Below are 21,733 nucleotides of genomic sequence, written 5' to 3' on the forward strand. Positions count from 1 at the left end.
TCTTATCCTTAGGTACCCACATTTTCTTGGGTCCTTTCTTGTTAGTTTTTCTCAAGTTCTGATTGAACTTGGGTTTAGCAATATAAGACATAGGAGGAACAACATGATAATCTTTAAAAGGAGATTCATGATATTTCTTAGGTCGTGTCACATGTTTCTTGGTGTGAACAGTGTTAAACTTCTATGCATGTGATGTGTGCCTAATATCATGGGAGTGGCCATACTTGAACTCATCATACAATGGCTTGTATGTGATTTTCATCTTATCAACAGGTTCAAGTTTGTATGGGGTTTCACCCTCATAACCAATGCCTACTCTATTATTTCCAGACACAGCATATATCATAGAAGCAAGTTGACTTCTGCCTATGCTTCTTGATAAAAATTTTCTGAAGCTCAAGTCATATTCTTTCAGAATATGATTCATGCTGGGAATGGCTTTTTCTGTTTCAGAAGGAGATCCACTGTTTTTGGATAAATTTAAAACTTTTTCCTTCAGTTCAGAATTTTTCAGTTCCAGCTTCTTAGTTTCAAATTCAAATTGCTTCTTCAGCTTTTTGTATTTGATACTAAGATGAGCTTTGAGTTCCAGAAGTTCTGTTAGACTGGAAACTAACTCTTTTCTAGATAGTTCAGAAAATACCTCTTCAGAATCTGATTCTGATGTAGATTCTGATCCGTCATCTTCTGTCGCCATCAGCGCACAGTTAGCCTGCTCATCTTCAGAGTCTGAATCATCTTCTGACTCATCCCAGGTTGCCATAAGACCTTTCTTCTTATGAAACTTCTTCTTGGGATTCTCCTTCTGAAGTTTCAGACACTCATTCTTGTAATGTCCAGGCTCATTGCACTCATAGCAGACAGCCTTCTTCTTGTCAGATCTTCTGTCATCAGAAGATTCTCCACGTTCAAATTTCTTTGAACTTCTGAAGCCTCTGAACTTCCTTTGCTTGGTCTTCCAGAGTTGATTTAGCCTTCTGGAGATTAAGGACAGTTCATCTTCTTCTTCAGATTCTGATTCTTCAGGATCTTCTTCTCTAGCCTGAAAAACGTTAGTGCATTTTTTGATATTTGATTTTAATGCAATAGACTTACCTTTCTTCTGAGGCTCATTTGCGTCCAGCTCAATTTCATGGCTTCTCAAGGCACTGATAAGCTCTTCCAAAGAGACTTCATTCAGATTCTTTGCAATCTTGAATGCAGTCACCATTGGGCCCCATCTTCTGGGCAAACTTCTGATGATCTTCTTTACATGATCAGCCTTGGTGTAGCCTTTGTCAAGAACTCTCAATCCAGCAGTCAAAGTTTGAAATCTTGAAAACATCTTTTCAATGTCTTCATCATCCTCCATCTTGAAGGCTTCATACTTCTGGATTAATGCAAGAGCTTTGGTCTCCTTGACTTGAGCGTTTCCTTCATGAGTCATTTTCAAGGACTCATATATGTCATAGGCCGTTTCCCTGTTAGATATCTTCTCATACTCAGCATGAGAGATAGCATTCAGCAAAACAGTTCTGCATTTATGATGATTCCTGAAAAGCTTTTTCTGATCATCATTCATTTCTTGCCTTGTCAGCTTTACGCCTCTGGCATTTACTGGATGTTTGTAACCATCCATCAGAAGATCCCATAGATCACCATCTAGACCAAGAAAGTAACTTTCCAGTTTATCTTTCCAGTATTCAAAGTTTTCACCATCAAATACTGGTGGTCTAGTATAACCATTGTTTCCATTGTGTTGCTCAGCAGAGCCAGATGTAGATGGAGTTGGATTTGCTTGAGATTCACCAGCCATCTTTTAATGAAGCGTTTTTCTCTTCCTGAATCTTTTCTAAACACGGTTAAGTGCTTGCACCTTAGAACCGGCGCTCTGATGCCAATTGAAGGATAGAAAAACACTTAGAAAGGGGGGGTTTGAATAAGTGTAGCTTTAAAAACTTGACAGATAAAAATAAATTGCACAGTTATTTTTATCCTGGTTCGTTGTTAACTAAACTACTCCAGTCCACCCCCGCAGAGATGATTTACCTCAACTGAGGATTTAATCCACTAATCGCACGGATTACAATGGTTTTCCACTTAGTCCGCAACTAAGTCTTCTAGAGTATCCTGATCACAACCTGATCACTCCAGGAACAACTGCTTAGACACAAGCTAAGACTTTCTTAGAGTATCCTGACCACCACGTGATCACTCTAATTACAACTGCTTAGACACAAGCTAAGACTTCCTAGAGTATTCTGATCAACACGATCACTCTAGTTACTTACAACTTAATGTAATCTTTCTAAGAGTATTACAAATGCTTCTTAAAAGCGATAATCACAAACTGTGATATTTCTCTTAACGTTTAAGCTTAATCTCACTAATATATTACAACAGCAATGTAGTGAGCTTTGATGAAGATGAAGATTATGAGTTTTGATTTGAACAGAGTTTCAGCAAGTTGATAGGCGTTGTTTTGGTGCAGAATCGTTAACCTTGCTTCTCATCAGAACTTCATATATATAGGCGTTTGAGAAGATGACCGTTGAGTGCATTTAATGCTTTGCATGTTCCGTACAGCATCGCATTTAATGTTATACGCTTTTGTCAACTACCTCGAGCCTTGTTCACGCTGTGTCTACTGACGTTGCCTTTAATAGCTTCTAACGTTCCTTTTGTCAGTCAGCGTAGCCTGCCACTTGTACTTTCTTCTGATCTGATGTTTGTAAATACAGCGTTTGATTATCATCAGAGTCAAACAGCTTGGTGCAAAGCATCTTCTGATCTTCTGACCTTGAAGTGCTTCTGAGCGTGATACCATCAGAACTTCAGTGCTTCTGTTCTCTTGTTCTTCTGATGCTTCCATAGATCCATGTTCTGATTCTGCTTCGACCATCTTCTGATGTCTTGCCAGACCATGTTCTGATGTTGCATGCTGAACCATTTGAGACGAAGCTTCTGAGCGCTGAATTATGCATACTCTTTATATATTTCCTGAAAAGGAAATTGCATTGGATTAGAGTACCATATTATCTTAAGCAAAATTCATATTATTGTTATCATCAAAACTAAGATAATTGATCAGAACAAATCTTGTTCTAACATGTCCATCATACAAAAAGTTAATCTGATTTTCAATAAGAGCAACGCTTTGATTCTACAACATATACTCTTATCATTCAACTCAAGTCTTTAACTGGTTTTTTAAACACATATATAATCGTTTCGATAGCGGTTCGGAATAGACGCGAGTCGATTCAGAATCACTTCCGCTGAAAAGTCGTTTAAATCCGTAAAACTGTGAACGATCTATTCACCCCCTCTAGATCCTAAGGCCAGCGTCTAACACTTTTCTTATTCTCTGTTCAATCACTCTATTCCATAGACTTTTGGTATGACTCATAAGCTTTATCCTCGTATAATTTACACAATGTTTTATATCCCCTTTGTTCTTATTGATTGAAACTAAAGTGTTTCTTATCCATTTATTCAGCATGCATTTTGACCTCATAATTTCATTTAAGAGTTTCATGAGTTACTCTATACCTCTATCTCCAAAAAAGTCTACCCTCTAATAGGTATGTTGTCTGGTCCAACCACCTTACGACTACTCATTCTTTTCTACGTTTCCTGTACCTCGTGTTTCTTAATCTGATGATAGTAATTATTATTATGTTTCTCTTCTTTAATGCCGAGTCTACTAGAGTCCAGTAAGATATAATGTTCTTCATTAAATAAGTTGTAGAATTAAGTCTTCCATCTATCTTTTATATCTTTTTCCTAAACTAAAACTTTGTCTTCTTCATCCTTAACACACTTTACTTGTTCCAAATCTCTAGTCTTTCTTTCTCTTCCATTATATATATATATATATATATATATATATATATATATATATATATATATATATATGGTTAAAATATGTTTTTGGTCCCTATAAATATATCAATTTTGGTTTTTAGTCCATATAAAAAAATATTGACTTTTAGTTCCTATAAAATTACTTTTGCACTCAGTTTTAGTCACTGTAGAAGGACTAAAACTGAGTACAAAAGTAATTTTATAAGGACTAAAAGTCAATTTTGGCAACTTTATAGGGACCATAAACATATTTAACCCACACATATATATATATATATATATATATATATATATATATATATATATATATATATATATATATATATATATATATATATATATATATATATATTCTCCCTCCTTGATTCTTTGGGATTGGTATAATCCTTCAAAAGCTTGGATTTTGGCTTCACTTACCGCCTTCTTGGTCTCATTCTTAGATTTCTTGTATTTTTCCCAAGTTTCACAATTGTTACACTTATACCACTCTTTAAAACAGTCATTTGTTACTTTAACCTTACTTTGGAAACTTTTATTCCACCACCATGATTCTTTACCCTTAGGTCCGAAATCTCTTGATTCACACAATGTTCTTTATCCACCTTTCTAATCTCCTGGGCCATCTTGTTCCAAATATCATTTTCACTTCCTCGTGGTTATCCAAACTGTCCTTCCAAGATCTTGTGTTAGAAAATTCCTTGTTTTTCACCCTTCAAATGCCACCACTTGATCTGTGGCGCTACCATATGATTTCTTATCTTTTCTCTCCCTTTAATTATTACATCCATAACCAAAACTCTATGTTGCGTAGTCAGGCTCTCTCCCAGAATAACTTTTATTCCCAGAAAATCTTTCTATCATAATTCTTGATAAGAAATAAATCTATTTGAGAACATGTTACCCCACTTTTATTTGCGATAATATGTTCATCTCTTTTCCTAAACCATGTATTAACTACAGTAAGATCTAAAGATGAAGAAAACTCCAAGATGGACTTACCATCCGTATTCAACTTCCCTAGGCTAACCCCCCATTAACATTCTCAAAACCTCTTGGTGTTGGTTGCGGTAAAGCATCAAGTAAAAGATTTGGAAGTATTGCGAGTTTTATCATCTCCACAAGGATTAATATGCTATCGATTCTGTTCAATAGTCTCTATGTTTCTAAGCTTTGTTTTGAATGGTTTAAAAACGTAAAGTGCAGAAAGTAAAACATATGAATAAGTAAATAATGCATTCTTTAGAGAGGATAGAACTTGTCAGGATTGGATTTCATCTACCCATCAACTACTTAAATTTATCGATCAGTTGTACTCAACCTAAAACACTCATTAATATCATCATCACGTATCCCTCACATCAGTGTTCATGTCTGCAGCACCGATGAGAGTTCTATCGTATTGTCTCATTAGTAATGTCTCACATAACTAAACAACACAGCATTAAGAATCGATACCCATTGCGAACATTAGATCTAAATTTATGTCTAGAGTTTAGAACCTAATAGATGTTCATCTTAGATCCATATTTGAAGAATATATGTCTATACCAACTCAAATCCAAATATAAAGCAAGTAAACCAGAATAACATTGATATATATTTGTAAAATAGATTTTATACAACACCATGATCAATACATATGCATACAATCAAATTAAACTTACAAACAAACCCTAACAATAGAGAACACAAAGAGAAGAAGAGAGATGAACCGATAACTCTCATGATGTGAATATGATTGTTACAAATCTAACTCTAGATCATCAAAATGTAACTTCTAATCTTGTTTTCTAACCCTCTCTACTCCAAAAATGGGCCTGATGGAGTTGGGAGTAAAAATCCCCAAAACCATAACCCTAAAAGTTATGAAAGAATGAATAAATAATGGGTCAAAAATTACAGACCGCACTTAGCCTAGAATAGCGCGCTAAGCGCGCTTCCACTTAAAGTACCAAACTGTCATTACTCGCGCTAAGCACCCTGTAGCAACCTGCCCTGAAAATTAAGGTTTTTAGAGTCGCCACCTATTCTACCAGGTGTCGCACGCTCGCGAAAAATGAACAGAGTCGCCACCAATATATTTATCCCATAAGGGAAAGGAATATCAGAAAACCTAACAAAGGAAGGAACAGGGTCTTGCGACCAGAGAATCAAGGTACGGGAGTCGGTTACGCAAGGGGAAGGTATTAGCACCCCTCGCGCCCATCGTACTCGATGGTATCCACCTATGTTTGCTTCTATCTAATGGGTGTCTAACTATGTCTATGTCTAAATGCGAAATGAATGCAAAATGTAGGGAAAATAAAGAATTGTACTCGCACGGGCCCTACCCCGCTGCCTACGTATCCTTTTCAGGAATCAGAGTTACCGTAGCTCGGCTCACGATTTTCTGTTTGTTTTTGTGTTTTTTAGTTGGGCGGCGTTAACGCTCACGCTCTTGCACAAGGGGACAGCCTAGGATGCAGTGGAGCGGAGATAACTTGCCCTTAGAAAGGAGAAAAAGAGATTGGTTTGTATCTTTTAAGGGTAATTCCATGATGACGAGAACCCACTACAAGGTCTCGCATCACTTCCTCACTTTTGTTTTAAGTCTGAACATTTATTAGGTTTTTTGAAGTGTTTTTGATTGGTGTGTTTTATGGGGATTTTAATTTGTGATTTAGATCATACCAAAAAGAGTTTTTTGTTTGTTTTTGAATATTTAGAGAACGCACATCGAGGCCTACGCCACAATCGTTTCTCTAAATAACGGTTAAGAAATACATCGAGGCCTCACACCTCAATCATTTCTTCTCCGCTAAGTAAAAGAGATACAAAAAGAGTTCTTTTGTGAATATTTAGAGAATGCACATCGAGGCCTACACCACGATCGTTTCTCTAAATAACGGCTAAGAAATACACCGAGGCTTCACACCTCAATCATTTCTCCTCCGCTAAGTAGGAAAGAACATACATCGGGGCCTACACCCCAATCATTTCCTTCCTACAATGAAATATAGCAACGGTATGATCTTCATCGATTTTTATTAAGTGTTTTAGAGTTGAAAAGAGAAAGAAAATGAGAACGGGAACTAAACCTATTTTCTAATCTAAGTTATTTATGTACAATTCTAAGTCTAAACTATGTTATTGATTAGAAGTCTTAAGATCTAAGAGACATACAAAATGAAGGCACAATTACAAGCAAAAGTCAAGTAATACAATGATACAAAATTGGTAAAAAGCATGAAATGAAACAAGCCAAATATAGTATAAAATGGAACTAAAATACTACTATTTTTATATTGGTTTTTATGAAAGAGAAAGGAACTTTAAATCGAGTAAAAAACTAAACAAACTAGCCTAAAACTAATATTTTTGTGATTACATTCTAAGTCAAAAATTATGTTAAAAGCCTAAAAACATAGGAGGAAAATCTAAGTGAAAACCTAAATTCTACTAATTTTTTAATGTGAATCAGGGGGGGGTGTTAATTGAATTCAGTGGTGCAGTCCAAGTAGGGCGCAGAGCCCATTGGGAATAGCCCAACACACCTTTTTTGTTGTTACAGATTTTCTTTACCAAAACAGTGGCCTGATGGGCCTTGTGGGGTGTAGAGAGGGATTCAGGTCCAAGATAGCCTTAATGGATTCTCAATCAGAAACAAACGTGGACCGGGCCTCAAGGGGTGTGAGGAGCAACTCGGAAAAGGGCCCAAGGAGCTAGCTTTGGTCCATAACTCATTTTGTGTGGTTTTTGTTAATTCAAATTAAAAGACAAATAATTGATAAAATAAAAATAAAAAGAGAAAAATCAAAAGAGGGGAATTAGGGTTCAAACACTTGTGACGTTTGGAGTTCTTCTTCCTCATTCACGAACGGCGCCGACCGTGCTTCCTCTTTTCCGATCAAAACTCCGTTCGCCGCCGCAAACAACTGACGGACAACGTCATCCCTACCCCGCCTCTCGATCTCTCTCTTCCTCAGTTCTCCGATCTCCCTTCGTTTCCACCGTAAAACCAACATCATGAGTAACCTCTTCTCCACGTCCGATTCGAACCTAACCAACGGCGACCAGATGGGAATCCGGTACCTGTTCAACAGCGGAAGAGAAAGAACAACGGTGAAGTGATTGTTTAGGTAATGAATCGTGATTCCTTCGCTTTTCTTCTCCTGTTTCTCTGAACCTTCTTCTTCTTTTTGATTTCTGAAGGACTTGTTATTGTTGTTGTCGCTGCGTGATGATGAAGATTGATGATTCTGAGAGAAGGCGCAGAGATTGAAAGTGAAGCTGATGATCGTGACAGGGATTGAAATTGGAGATTGAGATGCGTAGAACCTTCTTCTGATTCTCTCCTTTCTTGTTCTTCTGCAGGTTGGTGATGGAAGATGAGTGTTGAAGAATCTGAGATGAGTGATGATGATGAATGGAATTGCAGAAAGATTGTTGAAGATGATTGTGCAGTGGTGATGAAGAGAGAAATCGATAGTGAAGATGAGTGAAGTTAAGAGATGAAGAGTGATTGGAGAATGAAGATTTTCTGTGAGTTTTTTCTGTTGAATTGAATGGTTGTGGGTCGAAGAAGATGAAGTTATGATGGTTATGGTGGTGGAGTGGAGTGGAGAAGATGAATGGAGATTAAGGATTTTTTGAGAGAGTGAAGATTCAGAGAATGAAGAAGTTTATCAATTGGAGGGAACCTTGTTATATAGATGAGAGGTTAGTCAAGTTCTGATTTTTTCTTCTGTTATTTTCTGATTTTTCTGATAGCTGTTAGTTAGGAGTTAGTTAGTAACTGTTAGGGTAGTTATGAGTGGTGCAACTGATTCTGTTATAGGGTTTGGAAGTTAGTTATGTGGAGGTTAGGAGGTTGTACTAGGTTGTTAGGATTAGTTACAAACTGTTTGGGGTTTGGGAATTTAGTTAAAAACAAATTGAAACTAAAGTGAGTTCACAATGTGGCCAAGTGGAGTTAACTGTAACAGTTAGTGTTAGGAGTTTTAAGAGTTTGGACAGTTAGGAAATGGTTGGAAAAGCTGTGAGTTCAGAATTTAATTGGGATCCTGAATTGGTGAATGCTGCTGCCAGGTTTATGAGTAAACTTATTTTGACTTTGATTTTGTTGTGGACGGATGTATAGCTGTGTAGCAAATTCAAATAAAATATGTTAAAAGTTACTTACAATGCTACTGAACTCTGTAGTGAACTGTCTTGATGGTGTGGATGTATGTGCTTTAGATGATGTAAACTGAAGTGTCATGTGCAGGGATGATATAGGTTTGATGAAGCTCGAAGGCTTGAAGGAACGCAGTGCCATTTAAATGGCTGAGGAATGTATATGGTAGGGTGAATGATTTTTGAATTGGTTTTTGAACTTGACTTGTACGGATGTATTATTTTTGTGGAGTAGGTTTAGAATCTGGATAGATTTTCTTGCAATTGTGGCTGAAATATTCCTGACTATGTAGGATTTTATGTTGTGTGTATGGAACTGATACATGACTGAACTGTGTATTTTGGCAGCTTGAATCACATGGTTTGGATTAGGAAGTGGCAAGGCTGTTTGGAATAGTCAGACGAAGTTTGACCCAAGACTAAGGATAAAGCTTGAAGATCAGGAGCAAGTCACCATAGGTTTAGGGGTTTTAGAATTTGATCTTCATGTGTTCATTTTTGTATGATTTTTGTAATTGATGACTATGGACTATATTTCGTGGAATAAGCAGGGACAGTTTTGGTGTGTGTAAAGTACAAGATCACGTGGCTGAATTGATATGTGTTTTATTTCTTATGCAGCTGGCTTGGTATTGGGAAAAGGATGGAAGGCATGGTTAAGAAATCAAGGAATAGTTTTAGGAACTTTGGATCATAATGTATTTTATGTAAAATATGTAAATTTCAAGGTGTTTGTATTTGGCAATGTGTATACTTGAAAGTGAATGACCTTTTTTGTCTTTTGTAATGGACTTTGACTTTTGAATAATGAATGGTGTGATGGATTGTTGAGTTGGAATTTTGCTGCATGTTGAATGATATTTGCAATTTGGACATTTGAAATTGGTCTTGAACTTTTGAAATTGGATGAACGTTTGAACTTGGAAACCTTGAATTCCATTTCATATTTTGAATCATGAATCATGATGAGCTTTGCTTTTGTAATCTGAACTCCAAGCAACTCACATCTTAATCCAATCAAACTTGTACATTAAAAGCCCATGGCCCCAAGTAATCACTTGAAACGAATATTTCGTGATAACGAATCCAATCTCAATTCCATTTTTGACATCCACTTGCATCGAAAACAATAAGCGAATACCTTGATAATAATGAACTCACCATTTCATATTTTACACCATGACAAAGTTCTTCCTCAATTAATTTTCTCAACATAACCATAATGCCTTGGAGACCTTTTTTGATGAAGATAAGGATTGACGCACATAAGGACGTCTTAGTATGAGATCCAATTAACAACTGCTGATGAACCAGTCTTGTACACCTCAAACCAGAGTGAAACCCAAACTTTGATAATCTTTGATCCCCAATTAAATTTAATGATTAATGATGCATGATGCGTTGGATAGCCTAATGAATAGTACGCAAATGAAATGCGAAGCCTAAGCCAGTTAAAACAAAAGGGTAGGACAAATTTGGGGTATGACAGCTGCCCCTATTTAATCATCTTAAACCTGAAGGTGAGATTGGCGCTAGCCTTTCGAACCTTCAAGGTGGAAGAAGATTAAATACCAAGACCTGAAATTTGTCCTGAAGAGAAGATGGTGTAAGTGTTATCCTTATTTTTTGTTTTTGATATCTGCTGGGGAAAGAGAATTTTTTGTTTTTCTGATGGAAATATTTACAACGGGTAATGGGTTCGAATGGTGGCATCCGGTGATGTGGTAATGGTGCCGATACAAGGTTCTCGGAAAAGGTGGTATTTACATGGAAATGATTGGGAGAGGAGTAGGTTTGACAGAAAGATAAAGTGACATAGACAATTGTTTTGAGGGAGATACATACGAGCATCAACGGAGATACAGACGAGCATCGAAAGAATGACACATACGAGCATCAAAAGGGATACAGACGAGTACAAAGAGAGATACAGACGAGCATCGAAAGAATGACACATACGAGCGTCAAAAGGGATACAGACGAGTACAAAGAGAGATACAGATGAGCATCAAAGGAGATACAGACGAGCATCGAAAGAATGACACATACGAGCATCAAAAGAATGACACATACGAGCATCAAAAGGGATACAGACGAGTACAAAGAGAGATACAGACGAGCATCGAAAGAATGACACATACGAGCGTCAAAAGGGATACAGGCGAGCATCAAAAGAAGATACAGACGAGTATAAAAGAGACACAGACGAGCATCAAAAGAAGATACAGACGAGTACCAAAGAAATGACACATGCGAGCATCAAAAAGGAGAGATACAGACGAGTATCGAAAGAATGACACATACGAGCATCAAAAGGAGATACAGACGAGTATCGAAGGAATGACACAGACGAGTATTTGAGAAGCTTGGTAGATGGACTTACCGGGGATTGGGATTTAGTCTTGAAATGATTTGCCAGGACGGAAGGCAAAGGATACGCAACACGGGGGTTGGATCTGAAAAATTTTCTCGTACGAGGGAAGGAATCACGGAGACTAGGGACGACTAGACTCGGCAATAGGACGATAGTAACCACGGGAGATATGGGGATATGGATGCTTACGAAGCATAAGAATTACATTAATCCCTCAGGCCAAAGGCGGGGTGTAACTCTTCAAGAGTGGCAATCGTTCGAATTGCCACACACCAAGTATGATTATTCAAACGATTGAAAAATGAAATGGGTTGAATGCCCATCCTCATTCGCACTCTAAATTTCGCGCGGCACACGGGAAATAACCATGACAAGACTAGAGACGACTAGACTCGACAAGAAGGCGATAGTGACCACTGGGGATTACGGGAATATGGATGCTTACGAAGCATAAGAACTACATTAATCCTTCAGGCCAAAAGGCGGGGTGTAGCTCTTCAAGAGTGGCAATCGTTCGAATTGCCACACACCAAGTATGGTTATTCAAACGGTTGAAAAATGAGATGGGTTAAATGCCCACCCTCATTCACACTCTAATATGCACGCAGCACACGGGAAATAACCTCGGAGACAACGATTCTGACGAAGAAAGACATTGTGTCCGATCCATACTGGACAGAAAAAACGAGACTTCTTCTAGGGATTGAGGACACCAGGTATTGGCACCGTGGCATAAGGAGATTTGCAATATGGTAGCAGATATCAATCGGAGTTTGTAAGGACAACCTTTTATGTGGGGAAGTATCGTCATCTTGATTGAGTGCTGATTTGCATTATCTGGCTTATGCTTTGTATGCATGTTTGAATTTTCCTATGGCGTAATGATCCGCTTTGACGGATATGCTACGCTTTTGAGGATGCAATGTTATATGCAGTGAACACTATATGCAGAGTGCCAAATGAAGGCGTTAGTGAGGTAAACACCAGGGAAAATCCCCTTAGTGTTAAGGACCATGTGGAGGTGCCAATAGATATTGGACTTTGATTTGTAAGATGCACTTTTCTTTGATTTGAAGAATGATTTCTGACTTCTCGCCATGTGCCACTGCTTGGAGGATTTTCAACTTGAGGAGATTCCCTCGATTCGCCATGTTGGGGATGAGAGATCCAAATAAGGAGCCTTGATTAGGGAAGTAAGCCGACTCCTAGGAGAAATAAACTCCTATGCTTGAGGAATGGAACAAACTCTCGGGAGAAATAAACTCCATGCTTGGGGAGATACCAGGTTTCCAGGAGAAATAAACTCCTATGGTTGGGGAGAGACAAGATAACTCAAAAGATTGTGCCCCAAGCTTTCATGACCCATGAAGGAAATTTCCCCACAGGATCCTTGGAGAGATTTGTCAAATCTCGACGTAACTGCCCCATATTGGTTGTATTTGAGAGAAATTCCTTGACATGATTGCCCCAGGTTGATCAAAGCTTGAAGAGATTTATCGACATGATTGCCCCAGATATACTGAATTTGAGAGGTCCAACCTCGATTCAATTGCCCCTGATTAGGTACATCTGACTATAATGCTCAAGCTTTCCTTGTTTTGATGCCAAACAAACGTGGGGACAACTTCACCACGCTCGACGGAGTCTTTAAACTCTTCCCCTCAAGGTAATCAAAGAAAGCATTAAATGTTCATGCTCAACGGAGTTTTTTAGAGAATCTGCCCCTTGATGGTCAACATTTGGAATGATTATCTTTTATTCCTCGGAGTTCTCAAGTTTCTTGTACTCTGACATGATCAAGTTACTCACTGATTCTCATCATGGTAACTCCCTTGATGTTAAGCACATATCATGCAAAAGAATGTTAATTCTAAGAATGATGATTCTAATGCGAAGCCTATGTTAGTCTTGAAGTTTAAAGAAAAATTTTTTATGAAATGAGGTTGCGACCTCTTGTGACCGAATCACTAGTTGACACAACCTCGATTTTTGCATATGAAAGATAAAGCAAACGTACGATACCAACGTAGATATGAGTCTCGCTTCATTGGGAGTCAGTTAAACGCTATCTCATAGGAGTGTGCTTTCAAAATAACCCTACTTCAATTAGGACTTTTGAGGGTTGTAACTTGGCCAGGTTCACGGTTTTTTAAGAAACAAAGGATCTTAGGCTCAAAATTATTTGGTACCCACCCCCTTCGTGATGTTCTCCATTCCTAGGTTCAATTAACTCGACATGAGTGTTCATTCCTCACAAGGAATTTGGGATGGTTGAGGAATCAATGAGGTTTTTCGGACATGGCAGTCACTCACTTTCTTATTCTTCTGATTCGTTGTCACACGACTTTGTTCTTGCTTGGCAATTTCATCATCTTTTTTTTTCCTGTTGTCATTTTTCTTTTCATCTTTTATTTTCATTATTTTTTCGCCATTTTTTTTGCTCTCTCTTTTTTTTTTTGAACAAGTCGTGTGACCTCGCATAGTCTTTGATTCGTTGGAGGTGATTGCGACTGCCTCACTCCTTTGATTTGATGAAGGATTACCGTTGTGGTATCGTCATCTCTTGATCTCTTGATGGAATAAGGGTAATCATTGCGGTTTTGACATTCCTCAACCTTTTGAAGGATAACCATTGTTGTATCCTTAGATGCACACCCTTTTGGTGAGTTTTGAAAGCTCGATCAAGTTAAATGAACACTACCCTTCCCCAAGGTCAAAGTGAGGGTTTTTATGATTAGAAAAGAAACTCCTACTTCAAGGCTCAAAGGGGTTAACGAGGGTCTATCTCCCTTATATCTCCGGTGTTTGGGGATTTGAAATAATGCCTGTACATCCTCAGTAGGGTTTCATTCAAAAACATACGATTAGAGATTTTGCATTTTTATTTTTCATCATTCCCCCTCAGCTTTTTGCCTAAGCAAGCGATTAGTAAAGTTAGTATCGTAATGCCAAAATATTATATGAGTGATAACGAATGGATTACTTCAAGACAAACATAGACAATGTATTATGATTTTCATTCAGAAATTAACAAGTTTTTACATGCTATTGATGCTTAAACACACAAATGAAAAATTACAATGAGAATGCAGTAAGAAACTAAATGAATGCCATTGTTGAGGAGACTTGACTCCGTCTGGACTTGTTGAGCTTGAATACTTTCTGCAGTTCCTTCCAAATACTTCAGATTACTTCAAAAGAGAACTCCAACGAAGTCACCCATGAATTGTAAACTTTTGCCTTGCTTTAGGGATTCGAGCAATGCGAGTGATGCAATGCTCAAGATAAGAGTACGTCTTGCTTATCCCTCGTGCGGGAGCCCCAAGCATAGATGCTGAAGAAGTATTCGCCTTCATAAAATGGAAAGAATCTGGTATGGTCATCAAACTCAAGAGAGCTACTTGTTGGTGAAGAAGACCCAATACTAGAATCTTAACCAATTGTGATTCCAACAAACAAGGAAACGAATGAGCACAAGGCAATCACATCAATTTGTTTCTCATATTCTTCTTGTCTCTGTTAACTAGCAAAGCCACTGAGAAGGAGATCCTGAGAAAAGGCAACTGATATCTGAAGTAGAACCTTGAGAATGAGGATCATTGTGAAGAACACTCTTGATTATCACACAGAAGAAGATTCTGACGGATTCACATAGGAATTTGTAATGCTTTTAGGGATTCGAGCAATGCAAATGGCGCAATGCTCAAGATAAGAGTACGTCTTGCTTATCCCTCGTGCGGGAGCCCCAAGCATATTCATTGAAGAAGTATTTGCTATCAAACATGGAGGAACCTTGCGTGGTCATCAAACTTAGAGAAGTTATCTGTTGTAAGGAAAGACCAAAACACCAACTGAAACACCAACCTCCACGGATACAATTGAGCACAAGAACCTTGAGAATGAGAGGTGCTTCTACAGGAAATCCTTGATTACCTCTTGGAAAGAAGATTCTGACAAAGTTGTTCGAGAATTTGTGGTGCTTTCATTATTACCATACCAACGAGTTCAGACAAGGAAGTAGCCTTCTACTAAACAGGAAATACTGAAAATGAGAGTACAGAAGTGAAATGATGATTGCCATAGTTGAGGAGCCTTGACCCCATCTGGGCTTATTCTTTTTTTTTTTGTGATACTTTCTGGAATACGGGCATTCACTTATGCATGAACTCTTCGTTTTATGCGCAGGCCATTTTGAGTGAATGATATTGCTTTGGAGTCAATGAGATCTTGGACTTTATGTTTCAAAACATTACAATCCTCAGTTGAATGTCCAGATGTCCCAGAATGGTACTCACACTTTGCATTTAAGTCATATCCTTGAGGAATCGGTGTTGGAGGGGGCTTAAACTCCCTTAGTTGGACCATAGAATCCTTGAGCAAATGAGAAAGCAACTGACTATAGGTCATAGGAATTGGGTCAATCCTTCTTGGTGGTCTCCTTGGCATTTGTGGACCCTGTTGATGGCAATGGTTCAAGTACCCATTCTGTTCAGGTGTCTTCCTCTTTTGATCCGGCTGTGAAACAAACAGATACTGATGAAGTGGGAAATTTGGAAACCCAGATGGTGCATTTGAAGTAGATCCGACATAGAAGCATGAATCAACCTTTTCTTCCACCACATATGGAATCCTATTTCCTTGAACAATCATACCTTCGGGGGTGAACGAAATCACTTTTGAATCAATGAGATCTTGAACTTGATGTTTCATCGCCTTAAAATTCTCAATGTCATGGCCAGGTGCCCCAGAATGGAACTCGCATCGAGCATTGACATCAAAATTGGGAGGAAGCTTTTCAGGCGTAGCCAAATCTCGTAGCTCAATCAACTGAAGTTCCAGCAGGCGAGGAAGTAACTGAGCATAAGGCAACGGGATAGGATTGAGAACTCTCTGAGGTATCTTAGGCTTTTTCCCACGCATTTGGCCCCCTTGATTCATTCTAGGGACATGAACAGATTGATGTGGAGGTAATGGCACTTGAAATTGAGGGAGAGCTCCCTGAGGCATTCCATGAGTGGAAAGGAATCCTATTGGGAAGAAGGAATCAACAACTTCTGTTGCGGTAGCAGGAACAACATCACCTTCCTTCCTTAATACCGTCTTCAGAACTTCCATGACCAAGCTCAATTGAGTCTTCAACTGACTATTCTCCTCTTTTAGTGCATCCTGATTACGGACCAAGTCTCGCATCTCCAACATAAGATGACCCATTTGTTCCCTCATCTCATCCATTTCCTTACGGAGTTGTTCCATATTTGATCTTGGAGTTGTGGCAGTGAGAAGTCAAATCTGTTGTTGATCTTGAAATCTGTTAGAAAGGGTCCCATAAGTCTTTGAAAGAACCATGAAATGCATGATAGTATGAATGCATGTTTCATTTATGAGAGATCCTAAAGTCTTTTCATACACTTCCATTTTCTTCTTTTTTTTTTTATCTCTTTTTTGGAATCAAGGCTTTTTTTTTTTGTATAGAATATCTTTTCTTTTCTTTTTGTTTTCTTTCTTTTTCTTTTTGAAATGGACTTTAGGATCCCTCATAAATGAAGTGGATAAAGCGATGATGTTATGCAATGCAAAAGCATGGGATCAACGGTCCATATAATCTTAGTAACCACTGTACAATCCTCTGAATAACTGATACAGGTCAAATGTCACAGGATCAAAGGTCCGACACCTTTTTGAATACCAGGAAGACCAATAGTCACCAACAGTACCTGTCATGTATATCCCTCCCCACTCACAGGTGAATCTAGGTCAGGGTAGGTCAAAAAAAGCCAACAGAGGATTGAAAGTAGGCGTAATCATACGATATTGCCTCTTTCAACCAAGCTCTGTCCGTGGATACATGATCGGATCAATCAGACATACGTCTTCTGTCCGTCATGGCCACTCTATTCCTAGTTCCTAAGGTATCACTCATGGCCTGGGTATTGGGCCTTTTACCTCATAAAACATCCCACCCAACCTGCAAAACAGAACAGAAGACCCCAAGGAACACAGAATATAATCCATATGCATGATGTGCAAACAGAAATAAACATGCAAACAGAAAAGTAAACATGCAAACATATATACAAGGTATAGACATAAAAACAAATAAACACCCAGTAAATAAACAAACAAACGCAGGCTAGGATCGACTCGCTATGGATGGACCAGCAACAGGTCTAGCAACATCCCCAGCAGAGTCGCCAGCTGTCGCACGCTCGCGAAAAATGAACAGAGTCGCCACCAATATATTTATCCCATAAGGGAAAGGAATATCAGAAAACCTAACAAAGGAAGGAACAGGGTCTTGCGACCAGAGAATCAAGGTACGGGAGTCGGTTACGCAAGGGGAAGGTATTAGCACCCCTCGCGCCCATCGTACTCGATGGTATCCACCTATGTTTGCTTCTATCTAATGGGTGTCTAACTATGTCTATGTCTAAATGCGAAATGAATGCAAAATGTAGGGAAAATAAAGAATTGTACTCGCACGGGCCCTACCCCGCTGCCTACGTATCCTTTTCAGGAATCAGAGTTACCGTAGCTCGGCTCACGATTTTCTGTTTGTTTTTGTGTTTTTTAGTTGGGCGGCGTTAACGCTCACGCTCTTGCACAAGGGGACAGCCTAGGATGCAGTGGAGCGGAGATAACTTGCCCTTAGAAAGGAGAAAAAGAGATTGGTTTGTATCTTTTAAGGGTAATTCCATGATGACGAGAACCCACTACAAGGTCTCGCATCACTTCCTCACTTTTGTTTTAAGTCTGAACATTTATTAGGTTTTTTGAAGTGTTTTTGATTGGTGTGTTTTATGGGGATTTTAATTTGTGATTTAGATCATACCAAAAAGAGTTTTTTGTTTGTTTTTGAATATTTAGAGAACGCACATCGAGGCCTACGCCACAATCGTTTCTCTAAATAACGGTTAAGAAATACATCGAGGCCTCACACCTCAATCATTTCTTCTCCGCTAAGTAAAAGAGATACAAAAAGAGTTCTTTTGTGAATATTTAGAGAATGCACATCGAGGCCTACACCACGATCGTTTCTCTAAATAACGGCTAAGAAATACACCGAGGCTTCACACCTCAATCATTTCTCCTCCGCTAAGTAGGAAAGAACATACATCGGGGCCTACACCCCAATCATTTCCTTCCTACAATGAAATATAGCAACGGTATGATCTTCATCGATTTTTATTAAGTGTTTTAGAGTTGAAAAGAGAAAGAAAATGAGAACGGGAACTAAACCTATTTTCTAATCTAAGTTATTTATGTACAATTCTAAGTCTAAACTATGTTATTGATTAGAAGTCTTAAGATCTAAGAGACATACAAAATGAAGGCACAATTACAAGCAAAAGTCAAGTAATACAATGATACAAAATTGGTAAAAAGCATGAAATGAAACAAGCCAAATATAGTATAAAATGGAACTAAAATACTACTATTTTTATATTGGTTTTTATGAAAGAGAAAGGAACTTTAAATCGAGTAAAAAACTAAACAAACTAGCCTAAAACTAATATTTTTGTGATTACATTCTAAGTCAAAAATTATGTTAAAAGCCTAAAAACATAGGAGGAAAATCTAAGTGAAAACCTAAATTCTACTAATTTTTTAATGTGAATCAGGGGGGGGTGTTAATTGAATTCAGTGGTGCAGTCCAAGTAGGGCGCAGAGCCCATTGGGAATAGCCCAACACACCTTTTTTGTTGTTACAGATTTTCTTTACCAAAACAGTGGCCTGATGGGCCTTGTGGGGTGTAGAGAGGGATTCAGGTCCAAGATAGCCTTAATGGATTCTCAATCAGAAACAAACGTGGACCGGGCCTCAAGGGGTGTGAGGAGCAACTCGGAAAAGGGCCCAAGGAGCTAGCTTTGGTCCATAACTCATTTTGTGTGGTTTTTGTTAATTCAAATTAAAAGACAAATAATTGATAAAATAAAAATAAAAAGAGAAAAATCAAAAGAGGGGAATTAGGGTTCAAACACTTGTGACGTTTGGAGTTCTTCTTCCTCATTCACGAACGGCGCCGACCGTGCTTCCTCTTTTCCGATCAAAACTCCGTTCGCCGCCGCAAACAACTGACGGACAACGTCATCCCTACCCCGCCTCTCGATCTCTCTCTTCCTCAGTTCTCCGATCTCCCTTCGTTTCCACCGTAAAACCAACATCATGAGTAACCTCTTCTCCACGTCCGATTCGAACCTAACCAACGGCGACCAGATGGGAATCCGGTACCTGTTCAACAGCGGAAGAGAAAGAACAACGGTGAAGTGATTGTTTAGGTAATGAATCGTGATTCCTTCGCTTTTCTTCTCCTGTTTCTCTGAACCTTCTTCTTCTTTTTGATTTCTGAAGGACTTGTTATTGTTGTTGTCGCTGCGTGATGATGAAGATTGATGATTCTGAGAGAAGGCGCAGAGATTGAAAGTGAAGCTGATGATCGTGACAGGGATTGAAATTGGAGATTGAGATGCGTAGAACCTTCTTCTGATTCTCTCCTTTCTTGTTCTTCTGCAGGTTGGTGATGGAAGATGAGTGTTGAAGAATCTGAGATGAGTGATGATGATGAATGGAATTGCAGAAAGATTGTTGAAGATGATTGTGCAGTGGTGATGAAGAGAGAAATCGATAGTGAAGATGAGTGAAGTTAAGAGATGAAGAGTGATTGGAGAATGAAGATTTTCTGTGAGTTTTTTCTGTTGAATTGAATGGTTGTGGGTCGAAGAAGATGAAGTTATGATGGTTATGGTGGTGGAGTGGAGTGGAGAAGATGAATGGAGATTAAGGATTTTTTGAGAGAGTGAAGATTCAGAGAATGAAGAAGTTTATCAATTGGAGGGAACCTTGTTATATAGATGAGAGGTTAGTCAAGTTCTGATTTTTTCTTCTGTTATTTTCTGATTTTTCTGATAGCTGTTAGTTAGGAGTTAGTTAGTAACTGTTAGGGTAGTTATGAGTGGTGCAACTGATTCTGTTATAGGGTTTGGAAGTTAGTTATGTGGAGGTTAGGAGGTTGTACTAGGTTGTTAGGATTAGTTACAAACTGTTTGGGGTTTGGGAATTTAGTTAAAAACAAATTGAAACTAAAGTGAGTTCACAATGTGGCCAAGTGGAGTTAACTGTAACAGTTAGTGTTAGGAGTTTTAAGAGTTTGGACAGTTAGGAAATGGTTGGAAAAGCTGTGAGTTCAGAATTTAATTGGGATCCTGAATTGGTGAATGCTGCTGCCAGGTTTATGAGTAAACTTATTTTGACTTTGATTTTGTTGTGGACGGATGTATAGCTGTGTAGCAAATTCAAATAAAATATGTTAAAAGTTACTTACAATGCTACTGAACTCTGTAGTGAACTGTCTTGATGGTGTGGATGTATGTGCTTTAGATGATGTAAACTGAAGTGTCATGTGCAGGGATGATATAGGTTTGATGAAGCTCGAAGGCTTGAAGGAACGCAGTGCCATTTAAATGGCTGAGGAATGTATATGGTAGGGTGAATGATTTTTGAATTGGTTTTTGAACTTGACTTGTACGGATGTATTATTTTTGTGGAGTAGGTTTAGAATCTGGATAGATTTTCTTGCAATTGTGGCTGAAATATTCCTGACTATGTAGGATTTTATGTTGTGTGTATGGAACTGATACATGACTGAACTGTGTATTTTGGCAGCTTGAATCACATGGTTTGGATTAGGAAGTGGCAAGGCTGTTTGGAATAGTCAGACGAAGTTTGACCCAAGACTAAGGATAAAGCTTGAAGATCAGGAGCAAGTCACCATAGGTTTAGGGGTTTTAGAATTTGATCTTCATGTGTTCATTTTTGTATGATTTTTGTAATTGATGACTATGGACTATATTTCGTGGAATAAGCAGGGACAGTTTTGGTGTGTGTAAAGTACAAGATCACGTGGCTGAATTGATATGTGTTTTATTTCTTATGCAGCTGGCTTGGTATTGGGAAAAGGATGGAAGGCATGGTTAAGAAATCAAGGAATAGTTTTAGGAACTTTGGATCATAATGTATTTTATGTAAAATATGTAAATTTCAAGGTGTTTGTATTTGGCAATGTGTATACTTGAAAGTGAATGACCTTTTTTGTCTTTTGTAATGGACTTTGACTTTTGAATAATGAATGGTGTGATGGATTGTTGAGTTGGAATTTTGCTGCATGTTGAATGATATTTGCAATTTGGACATTTGAAATTGGTCTTGAACTTTTGAAATTGGATGAACGTTTGAACTTGGAAACCTTGAATTCCATTTCATATTTTGAATCATGAATCATGATGAGCTTTGCTTTTGTAATCTGAACTCCAAGCAACTCACATCTTAATCCAATCAAACTTGTACATTAAAAGCCCATGGCC

At 38.3% G+C, this 21,733-nt stretch overlaps 2 long non-coding RNA genes across 4 annotated transcripts; both read left to right on the plus strand.

The window, feature by feature from the left end:
- The first annotated feature begins 7,618 nt into the window (after positions 1 to 7,618).
- Positions 7,619 to 9,838, plus strand: LOC131652774 (uncharacterized). Of its 2 annotated transcripts, XR_009298800.1 has the most exons (5): positions 7,619 to 7,964; positions 8,038 to 8,544; positions 9,092 to 9,166; positions 9,349 to 9,459; positions 9,622 to 9,838. It is a non-coding gene; the product is annotated as an uncharacterized LOC131652774 (long non-coding RNA). The 2 variants fall into 2 exon arrangements; XR_009298799.1 differs by having other exon boundaries at positions 9,349 to 9,838.
- A 9,465-nt stretch (positions 9,839 to 19,303) lies between these two features.
- On the plus strand, positions 19,304 to 21,525 carry LOC131652775 (uncharacterized). 2 transcript variants are annotated; one of them, XR_009298802.1, is made up of 5 exons: positions 19,304 to 19,651; positions 19,725 to 20,231; positions 20,779 to 20,853; positions 21,036 to 21,146; positions 21,309 to 21,525. It is a non-coding gene; the product is annotated as an uncharacterized LOC131652775 (long non-coding RNA). The 2 variants fall into 2 exon arrangements; XR_009298801.1 differs by having other exon boundaries at positions 19,305 to 19,651; positions 21,036 to 21,525.
- The last annotated feature ends 208 nt before the right edge of the window (positions 21,526 to 21,733 follow it).

The sequence above is a fragment of the Vicia villosa genome, linkage group LG2 (assembly GCF_029867415.1).
Source record: "Vicia villosa cultivar HV-30 ecotype Madison, WI linkage group LG2, Vvil1.0, whole genome shotgun sequence".
In the NCBI taxonomy this organism is placed as follows: domain Eukaryota; kingdom Viridiplantae; phylum Streptophyta; class Magnoliopsida; order Fabales; family Fabaceae; genus Vicia; species Vicia villosa.